The following is a 19,303-nucleotide window of genomic DNA, read 5'->3' as shown; positions in this document are numbered from 1 at the left end:
AGGGATCCTAAAGTAGGAAAGTGGGGGAAAGAAAAAAAAAAGAAAGAGGGAGAAAATAGTGAGGGTCAGAATATGCAACATGAAAACAACTCAAGTCAGCTTGGCTGGATTTGATACAGGAGGGGACCATGAGCCCCAGAATGCAGGCAGCTTCTAAAGGCCAAATAGGTAAGAGAAAGGATTCTTCCTGAGATGTTCCAGAAGGGAACACAGCCCTGCCCACACCTGAATTATAGCTCGGACCCATTTTGCACTTCTGACCTCAAGAACTATTAGATTTTAAAAAAAATTACATTGTTTAAGCCAGTAAGTGTTTGGCAATTTGTTATAGTAGCAAATAAAAAGATAATATAGTGTCTAAGAATAACTAATATGTCCCAGAGTCACACCAGCTGGGGAAGGACAAATGAGTCCCCACAACGTGAACATGTATTTTGTTCATCCGTTCTCTCCACTTCCTGGAGAGGGAACTATCAAACAAAATGAATTAGCAAACCGCATGGTTCATGGGACTTCCCTGGTGGGTAAGATAGTAAAGAATCATCCTGCAATGCAGGTGACCTGTGTATTTTGTTCATCCTTTCTCTCCACTTCCTGGAGAGGGAACTTCAGCCTCCAGACTCTATTCCTCTGACCTCGTCACCGTTGGTCATTCCCAAGAGTGTTTTACTTGAGTTTACCTATAAATGCTTATAAAGAGGCCCAGACAAAATCTTACTGTCTTCGACCCTTTATGAATGTCCACTCTAAAGGCCACTGCAGCTTTCCTGGCTCCACAAAGACACTTCCTTGCATTCACTCTCTGTTCTTGAACCAAACCATCCTGTTCTCTCTGCATTCAGATGCCACTCTGACCACATTGGTCCCACAGAGCCACAGGAGTGAGCCCTTGATGCAACCAAAAGAAATGTTATCCCATCAAATGAGCCATCCGCTGGGTCCAGGTCCTCCTCCCTAAATCTCTCGCCCATCTCCCCATGGACTCGTGTCCAAGAAAAAATCTGAGGGGCAAATACCATCTCATTTAAAGAAGCCCTGCTTTCTGACTCCAGAAACATTTCTGTAGATCAAGGATTCTGTGTCCAATAGCATGAGTTTGCTGTTAGTTCCTTGCCTTCTTCATCAAGCTAAGGGGGCTCAAATCCAGATAGACCCATTTAAGGCTGAATTTAAGAAAAGTAAGAAAGCCAGTGGCTTCCCAGGTGGCTCAGTGCTCACGAAACTGCCTGCCAATCAGGAGCCACAGAAGATGCAGGTTCGATCCCTGGGTGGGGAAGATTCCCCAGGAGGAGGCAATGGCAACCCACTCCAGTATCCTCGTCTGGACAATCCCATGGACAGAGGAGCCTGGGGGGGGTTACGGTCTATGGGGTTGCAAAGAGTCAGACGCAGCTGAGCACACACACACACACAAGAAGGCCAGCAGGGACCAGTCTGCTTTGATTTATATGCCCTGCAAATCCACTGGGTGCCAGGCCTTCTACCAGACACTGTATATAATTGTGTTGCTTATTTTTCTCAGTTCAGGACTCTGAGCTTCAGAGAGTTAACCCTTCCCCCATCCCGCCATCAGGGAGCAGTGCGCTTAGAACATGGGACTCAGGGAGGCTGGACCCTGTGGGATCAGAGGCTCCACCTGCACCAGCTGCCCTGGGCAGAGATGTCGCATCCTGGATGCAGGGGCGGGTCTGCTGTCCTAGCAGCTCCACCCTGCCCAGCCCGGGGAGGAGGTGGCAGACTCAGATCTCCTCCAGCACACAGCTGATCAAGGAGGAGGGAGGGGAGGGGCTGCAGGTGGCACCATCCCCAGGGCCTCAGAGAAGGCAGCTGACATCAGCCGGTGAGAAAGAAAGAATCCATTTTTAAAACAGCATAAGAAAAATTAAACTTACGGGTCCATTATTCCCTATAAAAAATCAAGTAAGGAAATAAAAATGGCTCCAAGTTGTTTTATTCTGAATTTATTTTTAATGCCAATGACAACAAAATCACTCTTTTACGTGAGTCATTTCACAAAACAGAAAACATGATTTCCTGAAATGGCATTTTTCAGAAGCTTAAAGGAAACCACAGTTTGACATGAGGAAGATGGAATGTAGCTAACTCTGTTCAACCAGGGGTCTCTTTCTCTGGAATGCTCTCCTTTCTCTAGCTAACTCCTGGTTCTCTCTGTAAATTCTATTTAAGCTGTTACTTTGTTAGAGAGGTCATTTCTGGTCACCCCCTCCTTTTAAATGAGGCCCCCCCCCCCCATTATACAATCTCAGAGAACATTGTACTTTTTCTTCATTGCACTTCCTGAATGTGTGTTCATTATTCTGTATGTGTTTGCATGCCAGACTCTTGCGACGTGATGAAGTATGTCAACCCAGACATAGCCCTGCTGTCTTAGAGCTTATGGTTTAATAGGGGGAGCAAGAAAGGTTCTGTGTCTCTCTCAGTCAATAATACTAAGAGATGCAGAACTCCCAAAAATGAATGTCTTTAAGTCCAGAACACTGAGCGCGCATAGCAGAGGACTGTGCTTACACATTTATCAAGATGTATAGCTCTCCTACCAGACATTGTTCTGTTCACCCCATGTATGTGCCCCCAGCCACTGACCCAGTGTTGGGCACATGTTAGATGCTCAGTAAATGGTTAGTGAAACTCAATGAAATGGAAAGTCATCTGCTCTGACACATAGGTTAGCGGTGTAGTTGTTGCCTGTGGCTGTGAGTTCAAAGCTGAACCCAACAGGTCTAACAGACAAATATTTGGACTATTATCACTAACGACCCTGCAAAACACATGCCAACTCTCATCCTTAGCATGGAGTCCAAATCTAAAGAAGCATTTTTCAGCTTTAACTTCATTCTTCTCTGGACTGGGTTGGGTCCTGCTGACATGACCTTCTGGAGAAAATGCATCTGAAATGACACGAGGTTCTGCCAGGCTTCTTCTTCATCTCTCTCTGGCTGGTCCTTCTTACCATCTTCTTCAGCCACCTTCTAAGATGCTGGTCCTGCTTAGACTCCTCTCCCTCTTCTCCCACCCGAGGCCAGCAGGCGTCAAGTGGAAAGGCATAGGTCAGCTGCCGTCTAGATGAGGTTTCATTTATCTAGTTTGCTTAACAAGCACTTGTTCAGCAATGACTAAATTCCAGACACTGTTTTAGGTGCTTTATAAATAATCATTCATTTAGGGTTACAACTTACCATATGGGATTAAGGGCTGGCTGGTGGCAGAATTCTAGACTCGCATCCAAGAAATGATGGCACAAGGGACTAAACTGAGAGTCTGTCCCGCAAGCCTCCAGCACCTCCTTCCTCGAGAAATAGCCAGTTGGCTGTATCCCCGTTCTATAAACACAGCTGCAAAAGCCCCCAGTTACCACTTCTGCCCAAATAGTATCCTCTCAGCACCTCCAGCCTGATGTTGATCCCGCTGTATCCATTCCTGTTGTATGCGAATCATCCCAGGCAGATCACTCAAGTACTGCCAGGCCTGAAGATCTCAAATTGGACTATCTCTGCCTCCTTGCTCCATCTTACATGTTTTTTATAATTGCAGTATAGTTGGTTTACAATGTTGTATTAGCTTCTTCTGTACAATAAAGTGAATCAGTTGTATGTATACATATATCCCCTCCCTCTTGGACCTCCCTCCCATCCATCGCACCCTTCTCGGTCATCACAGGAAACCCAGCTGAGTTCCCTGTACATTACAGCAGGCTCCCACTAGCTATTTATATTACACTTAGGAGTGTATTTATGGCAAGCCTAACCTCCCAATTCCTCCCACCCTCCCCTCCCCTCCTGTGTCCACCCATCCATTCTCTACATCTGTGTCTCTCTTCCTGCCCCGGAACTAGATTCATCTATACCATTTTTCTAGGTTCCACATATATGTGTTAATACACAATATCTGTTTTTCTCTTTCTGACTTACCCTATGATCCAGCAATCTCACTCCTGGGCATGTACCCTGAGAAAACCACAGTTCAACCAGTGTTCATTGTGACACTATTCATAATAGCCAGGACATGGAGACAACCTGTGTCCGTTGACAGATGAGTGGATAATGATGTGGTCCAGCTATACAATGGAATATTACTCAGCCACAAAAAGGCACAAAAGTGGGTCATTTGTAGAGATGTGGATGGACCTAGAGTCCATCTTACATGTTCCTGAAGACCCGTCTAACCTGGCCACAGTGCTCAGAATCTTCCTCTCCTCCATGGCGCATCAATTCTAATTCTACTTCTCCCATGTCTCCCAGCCCATCTTGGGCTCTCTGCTCTTCCCACCTGCACCTTCTTTCTGCGCCTTGTCACCTGGAGAGTTGTAAGAGTCTCCTCGCTGGTCTCTCCTTTGGGTCCCCACTCACAGGGACTTTCCTTCGCATCCCCTCCAAATAACCTCACAGAGAATGGACATCAGATTATGCCACTCCTCTACCTGAAATTATCCAATGGCTTTTTATTGTCTTCAGAAAAAAGCAGGGGAGTCTTTGCCTGCAAGGGGCAAGATAAACACGCTGAAATGTCTAGCCTCACCCCTTGGCATTGTGTCTTTAACACCTGTGTGTCACGAGTATCCCAGGCTTCAGGCGTCCATCCCTGCCTTGCTTACCTGTCCCTTTTGCCCCAAATCAGGCAGCTCTCTCTACATGGAGTGTGCTTCCTCTGACTGGTTAATCATTCCCTCCCTACTGACCACTAGTGAGATGGTGTAGGATAGCAGGTAAGTGTGTGGAATCTGGACCAGCCTGTGAGTGCTAAGTTGCTTCAGTGGTGTCTGACTCTTTTGGACCCTATGGACTGTACCTTGCCAGATTCTTCTGTCCATGGGATTCTCCAGGCAAGAATACTGGAGAGGGTTGCCATGCCCTCCTCCAGGGGATCTTCCTGACCCAGGGATTAAACCCACATATCTTGCATCTCCTACATTGGCAGACAGGTTCTTTACCACTAGCACCACCTAGGAAGTCCGTGGGCCAGTCTACCTGGATTCAAATCTTGGGTCATGTACTTGCAGTGTGACTTCAGGCTCCTCACCTTCCCATGCCTCAGTTTCCCCAGCTATTGATATGAAACAGAAATGACCGTAACCTACCTCACTGAGTTATTTCAAGGACCAAATGAGCTACTATATGTGAAGCCCTTATTAAGGTAACAAGCCCATGGCAGGTATGTGTACATTTTTATTATGATCAATTCCCACATATTACTAGGTTCATTCCCAAGCCCCTATTCATCTGCTCACTCATTCACCAAACAACTTACCTGCTTATTTCCAGTCTCTCTTACTTCACAGCAAATTCCTCGAGAGCAATGGGGACTGGGTTTTTGGCTTTGTTTTTGTTTTTGTTTTTTTGTCCTTCTAGCATTTAGCATAGAACATGGCAAAGACCAGGAATTTGGTAAAGGTCCATGATACATGCAGGCATGCAAAGTCACTTCAGTCATGGACCGTAGGGCTCCTCTGTCCATGGGATTCTCCAGGGAAGAATACTGGAGTGGGTTGCCAAGCCCTCCTCCAGGGGACCTTCCCAACCCACGTTGGACCCACATCTCTTATTTCTCCAGCATTCACAGGTAGGTTCCTTACCACTAGCACCATCTGGGAAGCCCCGACATCTGCGGTACTAGTGAATAATGCTTGTTTCCACCTGTGTTCTCAACCTGGTATAGAGGGGCTGGGACACACACCTATAATGTAGGACATTTAACCACACTGGTTAGGAGAAAGGCAACGGAGGGAATATTTTCAAGGAGAGCATGTTGGTTTATGTCTCCAGGCAAGAGATGCAACCAAGCCTGAAATAGCTAATGTCTGCTTGCAATGTCTGCAGCATGATTTTAAGCATGTCCTGGAAAAGAAATAAAACAAATGTATCTTACTCCTGGTTAGGAAAGTTGGATGGTGGTATCCTCATGGACAGCTTTATAGAAGAAATGGAAGAATTAATTGAGGGCTTAAAGAAATTTTGCCTAGGCGAGGGTTAAAGCTGGCCAAACATTTTACAGGCACAAAAATGATCACCATTTTTCAGCAAATTGAAATCACTATAATTCGCTAACATGTTTTAAGCAGTAAACCAGTTAAATAACTTAATTTCTAAAAGCAGATTCTCTTGTAGATATATATATGTGGAACTGTAGCCCACCAGGCTCCTTTGTCCATGGAATTCACCAGTCAGAAGGCTAGAGTGGGTTGCCACACTCTTCTCCAGGGGATCTTCCAGATCAAAGGTTTGAATCTAGGTCTCCCACATTGCAGGCAGATTCTTTACTGTCTGAGCCGCCAGGGAAGGCCAGGCATATAATATATATTAATATATATAATATGTAATGTTATAATATTATTATAATAATATTTAATTTAATATTTAATAATAATTATTAATATAATAATAACATAATATAAAATATAATACATGATTACATATTAATATATAATTATATATTATAATATATTATATTATATATATCAATAAAATGGTATATCATTGAGATATATACATATTGCATATATACCATTGCATACCATTGTACATAGTCTGCTATGTACACTGTGCTTGGTCGCTCAGTCATGTCCAACTCTTTGTAACCCCGGGGACTGCAGCCTGCTAGTCTTCTCTGTTCATGGGGGTTCTCCAGACAAGTATACTGGAGTTCACTGTCATGCCCTCCTCCAGGGGATCTTCCCAACCCAGGGATCAAACCCATGTCTCCTGCATTGCAGGCAGATTCTTTACCATCTGAGCTTCCAGGGAAGCCCAAGAATACTGGGTACCCTATCCCTTCTCCAGGAGATCTTCCCAACCCAGGAATCGGACAGAGGTTTCCTGCATTGCAGGCGGATTCTTTACCATCTGAGTTACTAGGAGACCCCCCATAGTCTGCTGTGGTAATAGCATGTTCCTATTTGCTGTAGTCTACACAAAACTGTGTTTCTTCTACTTTATGATAAACAGAGATGTGTTTGTAGGTAATTTTCCATACTCATGATCATTGCCTTCTCAGCTCCTATAAGAACCTAAATTCTTATAGAAGCCAACTCCTCTGAATAGAAATGAAGCACATGACTTGGAGTCAGGAGGTCTGAGCCCCTGTATCACCACTGCATTCAAACTGCATGATTAACAACTCACTTCTCTAAGTCTTGAGCTTCCTTATCAGTAAAATTAAAAATAGTACCTACATCACAAATTGGGTTCTGAGGTTTCAATGAGGTAATGCGTGTTAAGTTTTTGGAGACTGCAAAACACTGAGAATACATAATAATAGCCCACCTACATCCCTCATGCAAAATAATGGATAATTCCAGGGTCTCTGTAAAGTCATCATGGATATTTATTTGCATTTGGAATTAGGCATGGCATCCTTTTCCGGCTTACTTTCAGTTCAGTCGCTCAGTCATGTCCGACTCTTTATGACCCCATGAGCTGCAGCATGCCAGGCTTCCCTGTCCATCACCAACTACCAGAGCTTACTCAAACTCATGTCCATTGAGTCAGTGATGCCATCCAACTATCTCATCCTATGTTGTCCCCTTCTCTTCCCACCTTCAGTCATTCCCAGCATCAGGCTTTTTTCCAAGGAGTCAGTTCCTCAGATTAGTTGGCCAAAGTATTGGAGTTTCAGCTTCTGCATCAGTCCTTCCAAGGAATATTCAGGACTGATTTCTTTTAGGATGGACTGGTTGGATCTCCTTGCAGTCCAAGGGACTCTCAAGAGTCTTCTCCAACACCACAGTTCAAAAGCATCAATTCTTCTGTGCTCAGCTTTCTTTATAGTCCAACTCTCACATCCATACATGACTACTGGAAAAACCATAGCTTTGACTGGACAGACCTTTGTTGGCAAAGTGATGTCTCTGCTTTTTAATATGCTGTCTAGGTTGGTCATAGCTTTTCTTCCAAGGAGCAAGCATCTTTTAATTTCATGGCTGCAGTCACCACCTGCAGTGATTTTGGAGCCCCCAAAAATAAAGTCTCCCATTGTTTCCACTGTCTCCCCATCTATTTGCCATGAAGTGATAGGACCAGATGCCGATCTTAGTTTTCTGAATGTTAAGTTTTAAGCCAACTTTTTCACTGTCCTCTTTCACTTTCATCAAGAGTCTCTTTAGTTCTTCTTTGCTTTCTTCCCTAAGGGTGGTGTCATATGCATATCTGAGGTTATTGGTATTTCTCCCAGCAATCTTGATTCCAGCCTGTGCTTCATCCAGTTCAGCATTTCTCATGATGTACTCTGCATGTAAGTTAAATAAGCAGGGTGACAATATGAAAAGGAAAAAAGATAGGACACTGAGAGAGGAACTCCACAGACCCATCGGTGCCCAATATGCTACTGGAGATCAGTGGAGAAATAACTCCAGAAAGAATGAGGAGACGGAGCCAAAGCAAAAACAACACCCAGTTGTGGATGTGACTGGTGATGGAAGTAAAGTCCGATGCTATAAAGAGCAATATTACGTAGGAACCTGGAATGTTAGGTCCATGAATCAAGGCAAATTGGAAGCGGTCAAACAGGAGATGGCAAGAGTGATGTTGACATTTTAGGAATCAGCGAACTAAAAGGGACTAAACAGGTGAATTTAACTCAGATGACCATTATATCTACTACTGTGGGCAAGAATCCCTTAGAAGAAATGGAGTAGCCATCATGGTCAACAAAAGAGTCCAAAATGCAGTACTTGGATGCAATCTCAAAAACGACGGAATGATCTAAGTTGTTTTCCAAGGCAAACCATTCAATATCACAGTAATCCAAGTCTATGCCCCAACAAGTAATGCTGAAGAAGCTGAAGTTGAATGGTTCTATGAAGATCTACAAGGCCTTTAAGAACTAACTCTGAAAAAAGGTGTCCTTTGCATTACAGCAGGGGATTGGAATGCAAATGTAGGAAGTCAAGAAATACCTCGAGTAACCAGCAAATTTTGCCTGAGTACAGAATGAAGCAGGGCAAAGACTAATAGAGTTTTGCCAAGAGAACACACTGGTCATAGCAAGCACCCTCTTCCAACAACACAAGAGAAGACTCTACACGTGGACATCAGCAGATGTTCAATGCTGAAATCAGACTGATTATATTCTTTGCAGCCAAAGATGGAGAAGCTCTATACAATCAGCAAAAACAAGACCAGGAGCTGACTGTGGTCAGATCATGAACTCCTTATTGCCAAATTCAGACTTAAATTGAAGAAAGTAAAGAAAACCACTAGACCATTCAGGTATGACCTAAATCAAATCCCTTATGATTATACTGTGGAAGTGACAAATAGATTCAAGGGATTAGATCTGATAGACAGAGTGCCTGAAGAACTATGGATGGAGGTTCATGACATTGTACACGAGGCAGTGACTAAGACCATCCCCATGGAAAAGAAATGCAAAAAGGCAAAATGGTTGTCTGAGGAGGGCTTACAAATAACTGTGAAAGAAGAGAAGTGAAAGGCAAAGGAGAAAATGAAAGATATACCCATTTGAATGCAGCATTTCAAAGAATAGGAAGGAAAGATTAGAAAGCCTTCCTTAGTGATCAGTGCAAAGAAATAGAGGAAAACAATAGAATGGGGAAGACTAGAGATTTCTTCAAGAAAATCAGAGATACCAAGGGAACATTTCATGCAAAGATGGACTCAATAAAGGACAGAAATGGTATGGACCTAACAGAAGCAGAAGATATTAAGAAGTGCAAGAATACACAGAAGAACTGTACAAAAAAAGATATTTATGACCCAGATAATCACAATGATGTGATCACTCACCTAGAGCCAGACATCCTGGAATGTGAAGTCAAGTGGGCCTTAGGAAGCATCACCATGGACAAAGCTAGTGGAGGTGATGGAATTCCAATTGAGCTATTTCAAATCCTGAAAGATGATGCTGTGAAAGTGCTGCACTCAGTATGCCACCAAATTTTGCAAACTCAACAGTGGCCACAGGACTGGAAAAGGTCAGTTTTCATTCCAATACCAAAAAAGGCAGTGCCAAAGAATGCTCAAACTACCACACAACTGCACTCATCTCGCAGACTAATAAAAATAAAGCTCAAAATTCTTCAAGCCAGGATTCAACAATACTTGAACCATGAACTTCCAGATGTTCAAGCTGGATTTAGAAAAGGCAGTGGAACCAAAGATCAAATTGCCAACATCCGTTGGATCATCAAAAAAGCAAGAGAGTACGTCAAGGCTCCCTTTACTAGGTTTCTCTTTTATTCACAATGACCTTTGGTTTTCTGTAGAGTAATCCTATCAATCTCTTAGGGTTTACTGAATAATTATAGTGTTGGATACATTGCATAGATTATATCATTTAATCATCACAGTAATTCCACTTTCTTTACTCCCAAAGTCAGCACCTTCATCTCTATCTCATGCTTTAAATCCCATAGATATTTTCCCCTTTACCAAACCTGTTTCTTCTAGAATTCCTATTGAAATGCAAAAACTTTATGTACATGAGTTTACATCCAGGGTTACCCACAGATAGATAGATAGAGAGACAAGCATACAGATAGAGAGCCATGTAGATAGATGGATAGAAAACAAATCGGATCATAAAATTGTGGAGGCTAAAAACATCCCAGGATCTGCTGAGGGAGACCCAGGAGAGTCAATGACTATTAACAGTTCCAGTCTGGTCCAGAGCCCTGAGACTCAGGAGAGAAATGATTTAAGTTTCAGTTTGAAAACAGCCTCAGGACCCTAGAAGAGCAAGTGTTTCTGTCCCGAGCTCAAAGACAGGATAAGCCCAATGTCACATCTCAAACAGTCAAGCAGAAAAAGTTCCTTCTTTTGTTTCTACCCAAATTTTCAAATGAGTAGAGAAAGCCCACTCAGGAAAGGCCATCTGCTTTACCTTTACCTACCATTCATTCTACTATTGTTCAGCTCAGAAAAGAGTTTTAGCTCTGAGCAAAAACCTCTTTTAGCTTTTCCCACCAGAGTCCTGTCTATATCACAGAAATCAACCCAAAGCAATCAACTCTCCCATAGACACATATTCTGTTCTTGTCTTTTTGGCCCAGTTTGATGATCGTGATGGTGAAGGTGATGATAACATTTAACTATGATTTTTAAAATTCCTGTAACTTATCACAATCCTTTCATAATTTGCCTGACTTCATTCACACAAGCTGAAGCACACTGCCCATTGTTCCAATACGCAGACCAAAATTTAGATACAGGGGCTAGTCTGCTCAATGTACCCAAGAGAATGAAGAGCCAAGTTGGGTTTTGAAAGTCATTTCTGTGTGACTTCTCCATCTACCACATTAGATAGTTTTGCCAAATTTAGCCAAAAGAAAATAAATCAAAAGCAAATGTATCCTGTCCACATCTCGTGGACCTCCTAACTGCACAAAGAATGCACTCTAGTTTAAGAAGCCACTTGTGTTGAACCCTTGAACTTACACAGTGAATGATTTGCGGGGAAAGAGGCAGTCATGATATTCCCCTTCACAAGTTTATTCACCACGGTAGTCTTATTTTCACTGCTCTTATAGATACACCACCAGTAGCTTCTTTTGCTTACCAGAGAGATGATTGGTTGAAATTTCTTGGCTACCCCAGGGTTAATTATGCAGGAAACATTTCTAATTAAGTCAGCTGTGCAGACTTTTATAAGACTGTCTTGGTTCTCAGGAAGTCTACCCATTCAAACATCCACGTCCCCAGACTTCAGATGCTAAACGAACTGTGCAAAAGCTCAGCAATTCCTCATGGGTAACATTGGGGTGACAGCAGGCAGAGGGCCAATGGCAATAAGACTACTGCGCTGAAATCTCTGGTACCCTCTGGGGATTCCACTGACTTTTCTTGAGTGGGATTTAATTAAGATTTCTTTTGCTATCACAGGCATCTGTAATCATTCACCTATAGCAAGAAGTGTATAGGTTGAGGGAATGATAGGTTTGCAAGAGATTAGAGATAGAGATTTCTCAGTTGTTCCAGGAAAATAAGATGCCAAGGGTTATGTGCACCACCAGGCTTCCCTCATAGCTCAGTTGGTAAAGAATCTGCCTGAAGTGCAAGAGACCCTGGTTTGATTCCTGGGTTGGGAAGATCCCCTGGAGAAGGAAATGGCAACCCACTCCTGTATTCTTGCCTGGTGAATCCCATGGACAGAGGAGCCTGGCAGGCTACAGTCCATGGGGTCGCAAGAGTCGGACATGACTTAGCAACTAAACCACCACTATGTGTAGGATAGCTACTTGGAACATACAACTTTGTTGTATGGCAGAAACTAACATTGCATTGTAAAGCAACTATACTCCCATTAAAAAATAAAAAGATGCCAAGTGCTGGTCACATAACCTGCCCTTCTTCAGTTTACCCTAGACTAGTACACTGGTTCTCAGACTAGATTGTGATGTGCGTGAGAGCAAGAGAACGTGTTTAGAGTGCACAACCTGATGCCTGAATTCCAGAGAGTCTAAATCATAGATCTTGTGATGGGGCCTTGGAATCTGCATTTTAATGTTTCAGTGATCCAGAGAAAATACTTTAACACCTACCATAGAGGGAATCTGTATTAACCTGGTTTCCCAGAACACAAGAGCTTAAGGTATTAATGGTTGACAGCTTTATTGGAGAAGCTGATCTTAGGGAAGCTGGAATGAGGGCAAATGGGAATGTGATAGGTTAGGAATGTGAAAAGTGTTAGTCGCTCAGTCATGTCTGACTCTTTGCGACCCCATGGACTGTAGCCTGCCAGGCTCCTCTGTCCATGGGATTTCCCAGGCAAGAATACTGGAGTGGTTAGCCATTTCCTCCTCCAGGGGATCTTCCCAACTCAGGGATTGAGCCCACATCTCTGGCACCTCCTGCATTGGCAGGAGGATTCTTTAGCCTCTAGTGCCACCTGGGAAGCCCTTGGCCCTTTCTAGTTGTATAGAAATTAAATAGAATTTGGGAATCTTGTATGAGTCAGCAAAAAAGGGGGGGAGGGCAAGAATACATTTGCTTGTGCTTATACCCCTGGTGTTTATGCTGCTCAAAAGACTGATGCGGCAATTATAGGGTATTCGTGGATGGTTCAGGGGTGGGCCCTAGAAATGGTGCTCTTACCTCTATGACAACCAATAGCAAAAAACCTGAGGAAGCCAGGGCACCATACTGAGAAGACGGGGCAGTCTATGTGTTGAAAGGCCCCAAATATTTGAATGCATTATCTCAAGTGCTATTTAAACAGAGATTACAGCTGGTCTTCCTAGGATCTCTGACCACTACCACCACAAAGGTGATTTAAAAGATGTGGTCTCCCCACCTCACTATAATACATGGCTATAATCTATCATATTTGCATTCCTACAAGACCTCAGATCATTTATTTAAAATTACAATATAAAAATGCTTCATTGAGAACAAAAGTGTATTTGGAACTGGAGATTTATGGTCTTACAGTATGAAAATTGTTTTTATACGGGAATTCCCAAAATGATGTTTCAGAGTAAGTACCACAAGCTGTGTGGCTTACAACAACAGCAATGTGTTCTATTACAGTTCTGGAAGCTAGAAGTCCTAAACCAAGGTGTCAGCTGGGTCAGCCTTCCTCCAAAGCCTCTCAGGGCGACCCTTCCTTTGCATCTTCTGGTTTCTGGGTGCCTGGGTGTCCCCTGGCTTGTGGCTGCAGAACCTCAGTCTCTGCCCCTTCTTCATGTGACTGCGTTCTCCTGTGTGTCTCTGTGTCTCCTCGGGGTGCTCTCGTTTCTGTGGGTCTCTCCTCTTAAGAACACCAACCATCCTGGCTAGGGGGTCACCCTAACGACCTCATTTGAAGTTGATTATATCTTCCCAGGTGGCGCTAGTAGTAAAGAACCAACCTGCCAACACAGGAGATGTAAAAGATGCGAATTTGATCCCTGGGTCAGGAAGATTCCCCTGGAAAAGGAAATGGCAACCCACTCCAGTATGCTTGCCTAGAGCATCTCCATGGACAAAGAAGCCTGGCAAACTACAGTCCATGGGGTCAGAAAGAATTGGAGCGATTGAAGCGACTGAGCGCGTGCGTGCGCATACACACACACACACACACACACACGTACTGAGGATTAGGACTCGATTCAACCCATAACAGGCTTTAAAGACAAAACATGACTAAACAAATATAGTCTTTAACTACATCATTTATGTTTCCTTCTGAATCTTTTCTCCCATCAACATCATCAGAACCACTGTCACACTGCCTCTTATGCACTCTCATTCCATTTACACCAACTGCTATGATACACTGGGTCCAAGCAGAACTGTCATGTAATAATGGAATATTACTCAGCCATGAATAAGAACGAAATAATGCCATCTGCAATGGCATGGATGGATCTAGTGATTATCATAGTAAGTAAAGTAAGACAGAGAAAGATAAACATCAAAGGTATCACTTCCATGTGGAATCTTTAAAAATGTGATACAAATGAACCTGTTGAAAAAATAGAAATAGACTCATAGACATAGAAAACAAGCTTAAGGTTATCAAAGGGTAAAGTGGGCCAGGATAAATTAGGAGTTTGGATTCAGTTCAGTTCAGTCGCTCAGTCGTGTCCAACTCTTTGTGACCCCATGAACCGCAGCACACCAGGCCTCCCTGACCATCACCAAGTCCCAAAGTTTACCCAAACTCATGTCCATTGACTCAGTGATGCCAGAGTTTGAATTAAGACTAATATATTAACTCTAATATATATAAAACAAATAATCAATAGGGACCTACTTGATAGCACATAGAATAATACTCAATATCTTGTAATAACTATAATGGAAAAGAATCTGAAAATTGTGTGTGTGTGTGTGTGTGTGCATGTGTGTGTAACTGGTTGTTGTTTAATTGCTAAGTTGTGTCTGACTCTTTGCATCCCCATGGACTTTAAGCTGCCAGGCTCCTCTGCCCATGGAGTTTCCCAGGCAAAAAGACTGGAGTAGGTTGCCATCTCCTTCTCCAGGGGATCTTCCTGACCCAGGAATCGAATATGCCCTGTGTCTCCTGCATTGGTAGGTGAATTCTTTACCACTGAGCCACATAATGTATATAACTGAATCACTTTGCAGTACATATGAAACTAACACAACACTGTAAATCAACTATACTTCAAATAAAAATAATTAGTTTTTTAAAAGGAGACCCAAATAAAGCAGCAGTTGTGAAAACCCAATAGCTTCCCTGATACCCCAGAATTAGCAATACTTCCCATCTGAAACTCTGTTATATATACAATAGACTTATAATGAAAATTCTGTCCTCTAATTAAATGTTTAGAAGATGTACTACATATATACAATGGAATATTACTCAACCATAAAAAGGAACAAACTGGGTCATTTGTAGGGACACTGATGGACCTAGACTCTGTCATACAGAGTGAAGTAAATCAGAAAGAGAAAAACAAATGTATATCAGCTCATATATATGAGCTTCCCAGGTAGCACTAGTAGTAAAGAACACACCTGCCAATGCAGGAGATGTAAGAGACACACATTCAGCCCCTGGGTCGGGAAGATCCCCTGAAGAAGGGCATGGCAACCCACTCCAGTATTCTTTTCTGGAGAATCCCATGGCTAGAGGAGCCTGGTGGGCTATGGTCCATAGGGTCACAGAGCGTCAGACATGACTGAAGTGACTTAGCATACAATACAACCCATATATGTGGAATCTAGAAAAGTGGTACAGATGAGCCTGTTTTCAGGGAAGAATAGAGATACATACATAGAGAACAGACAGCATGGACTGTGGGCATGGTGGGAAGGAGACGGTGGGGCAAACTGAGACAATAGCATTGACGTATACACTCCACCGTGTGGGAACTCGTCAGTGGGAAGTGGCTATAAAACACAGGAAGTCCAGCCTAGCACTTTGTGATGACCTATAGGGGCAGGATGGGGAGGTGGAAGGGAGGCTCAAAAGGGAGGGATATTTATATATATGGGGGCCTCCCCGGTGGCTCAGCGGTAAAGAAGTCACCTACAATGCAGAAGACACAGGAGACTCAGGTTCAGTCCCTGGGCCAGGAAGATCCCCTGGAGAAGGGAATGGCAACCCACTCCAGTATTCATGCCTGGAGAATCCCATGGATAGAGGAGCCTGGCGGGCTATAGTCCATAAAGTTGCAAAGAGTTGGACACGACTAAGTCACACACACACACACACACACACACACACACACACACACACACACATACACACATAGCTGTGACTGATTTGCAATGTTACATGGCAGAAACAAGTACAACATGTAAAGCAATTATCCTCCAATTAAAAATAAGAAAAAAAAAAAAACATGGTAAAACTACTGGTTGGGACAAGCAACCTGAAGCTAAGAGACATGAGTTTATCCTTGCTCAATGGTTTGCCACCTGTGGATCCCAGACAAGACTTGTAACTGAACTTTTTTGAGTCTCAAAGAAACATTGTGGACCAAGATTCAAATGAAAAGATCCAATGTTTAGAAGAGAGTCTGAAAATAGTAGTTACTCTACTGATGTCAACTATTGTTATTCTTCTTTCCTTAGAGAGAAAAGTGATGTTGGTTTCCTTCTCCTTCCCTTAGAAAATATTAAAGAGAGAGCATTAAAGAGATTAAAAGCCCTGTCCCTACTAAAAGACCAAAGGTCCAGTTTCATTTTGAATGTTGAGCTTGACTTTGTTCCTTTGATTCCTCTGTTCTTCTACCCTCCACAAACTGTTAATCACACAGGCTAAAGCAAAGCCCGTCAAGGATTCTAAGGCAGCGTTTGTGCTGTTTTCTTTTTTTCTTAATTCATTTCTTACCCCAAGACCTAAATTCAACTTATGTGAAGACAGATGGCATAAGGCCCTTTGCCCTGCCAATTTAGCAACCCTGGCAATGATTCAGGTCCTTCATGGAGAGAGAGCAATTTTGCCTACATGGTCTAAAAATACTAGTGTTTTTAACCTCTGGGAAAAATGTTTTGCAAACAACCTAAAGCAGATGGGGGGGAGGGTGGGGGAGCAGGAAAGGATGATGTCATATTCCTAGCCAGATTTGTCTAAACAAGGCTTTGCTCACAATTTACACATAGAATTAGGAGACATAGCTGCACTGGGCTGGCAAGAGATTTGGCTAAGACATTGGGATTTGGTCCACGATGTTGGTTCTTTCCCCAACTCACCACAGTGGGTTGGGCACTTCACCTCAAAAAAACCCCACTTCCTTATTTTAAAATGAGAGGTTTAATCTATAGCCAATTCAGTCCAACAACTGCTAGGTGATACAAGGTCGGTTTTTGGTATTGTGATGAATTCCAAGACAAGAAATAACTACAATCGCCTTCAAGAACTGTGTTAATTTATTTAAGACATATACACCCCCAAAATTCATTGCTTGGTTCCCTTTACTCTAAAATCTCTTCTCTCCAAAATTACACTTGGCTGGGTTCTTTTCAACACTCAGGCCTCAGCTGAAATGTCACCTCTGCAAAGACTCAACCCCAAATCACCTGATAGAAAGAAACCCAAACCTATACATCCTTTGTCACTCTCTGTCCTCTTAACCTACATCATTCATTCATTGCACTGGGCTTTCTTTTAAGAATTTCTTTATCACTGGAATCTCACCAGGCAGAGTAACCTCTACCTGTCCCACGGTCCTGGAAGGACAAAGCAACTAATATTCTGAGGCCATTATGGTGCCAAAGCCAGGAAGGGGCACCTGGAGACGAGGGGTCAAATGAATCAATCTATCAGCAATGTGGTGAGAACCTAAAGATTCTGAGGTTGCTTTTTTCACCGTGTATGCATATGCATGCAAAGTCACTTCAGTCATGCCAGACTCTTTGAGGCCCTATGGACTCTAACCCAGCAGACTCCTTTTTCATTGGGATTCTCCAGGCAAGAATATCAGAGCGGGTTGCCATGCCCTCCTCCAGGGGATCTACCCTGCCCAGGGACTTTTTCACAATAGTGAAATTCGCTCAGTCGTGTCCATCTCTTTGCAACCCCATGGACTATACAGTCCATGGAATTCTCCAGGGGAATCCCGTTCTCCAGGGGATCTTCCCACCCCAGGGATTGAACCCAGGTCTCCCGCATTGCAGGTGGATTCTTTACCAGCTGAGCCACCAAGGAAGCCCAAGAATACTGGAGAGTGGGTAGCCTATCCCTTCTCCAGCAGATCTTCCTGACCCAGGAATCGAACCAGGGTCTCCTGCATTGCAGGTGGACTCTTTACCAACTGGGCTATGAAGGAAGCCCTTTCCACAGTAGGTAATAGCAAAAATGGCACCAACATGGAGGCATCATTGTGGTGATTAAATACGCCTTTATGCAAAGTGCCAAGAACAATGTCTGGTATATATTGAAGTTTTAACTTTTTGTGTTAGTCCCATGAGGTTCTCCTGGAGAAAATTAATGTGAGCTAGACAACAAATTCAAATTTAATGGAGATTTATTCATTGGTAAACCACCTAACATTCTGTGAACAGTGAATTATATGAGCCTTAGGAACCTGGGCAGAGATTTTAAGGAAAAGCTCTTTCTGCATTTACTTACCACCTTCACCTCTCTGATGGCTAAAGAACCTTAGCATGGAAGCAGCAAAATTAGGCCAGGAGATAAATCCAAAGATCAGGAACATGTTATGTTCAAAATAATGGTTTACCTCTGACCCATGAGCTATGACACTGAGTCCTGAATTTCCCTTTTTTGGGGTCAGCCTTTCTGTGGGATGTGTCAGGGTGGTTGGGCCAAGAATCAGGGAAAATATGAAGATCCCTTCTGGAAAGAAGGGACTTCAGTGGGACAAGATCCACCAGCTCTAGTTCCCCATATATGATTAGATGTGTTTGAATGTCAACTGTGTTTATGCCTGAAATTTTCCCCAAGAATCTATTTCTTGGCAGTCAGGAAAATTGACCAATGGGCAGCACAGACCCAGGTGAAATGGAGCACATAAGAAATCCATCAGAGGATAAGCCTTAAGTTCAGCAGAGGTTCTTCCCCATCCAAAGACGTCAGAGTGATACAGGAGGGAGAACATGTGGGGGCCTCATGGGATGTGTCCTGAAGGATCTGGTATAAGAGACGAGAAGGGAAAGGCAATCAGTATGAGGCAAGTCCCACTCAGGTCTCCACGGTCAGACCACCCAAGGCACCCACATAAACAGATGCTAAACTGTAATAAATCAGAAATTGTTGTTGTTTTGCTGTTTAGTTGCTAAGGCGTGTTCAACTCTTTGCAATGCCATGGACTGCAACATGCCAGGCTTCCCTGTCCTTCATATCTCCCGGAGTTTGCTCAAGTTCATGTCCATTGAGTCAGTGATGCTATCTGACCATCTTATCCTCTGCCGTCCTC

The sequence above is a fragment of the Cervus canadensis genome, chromosome 26 (assembly GCF_019320065.1).
Source record: "Cervus canadensis isolate Bull #8, Minnesota chromosome 26, ASM1932006v1, whole genome shotgun sequence".
NCBI lineage: Eukaryota > Metazoa > Chordata > Mammalia > Artiodactyla > Cervidae > Cervus > Cervus canadensis.
The sequence above is the reverse complement of the archived record's forward strand: the minus strand, read 5'-3'. Positions refer to the sequence as shown.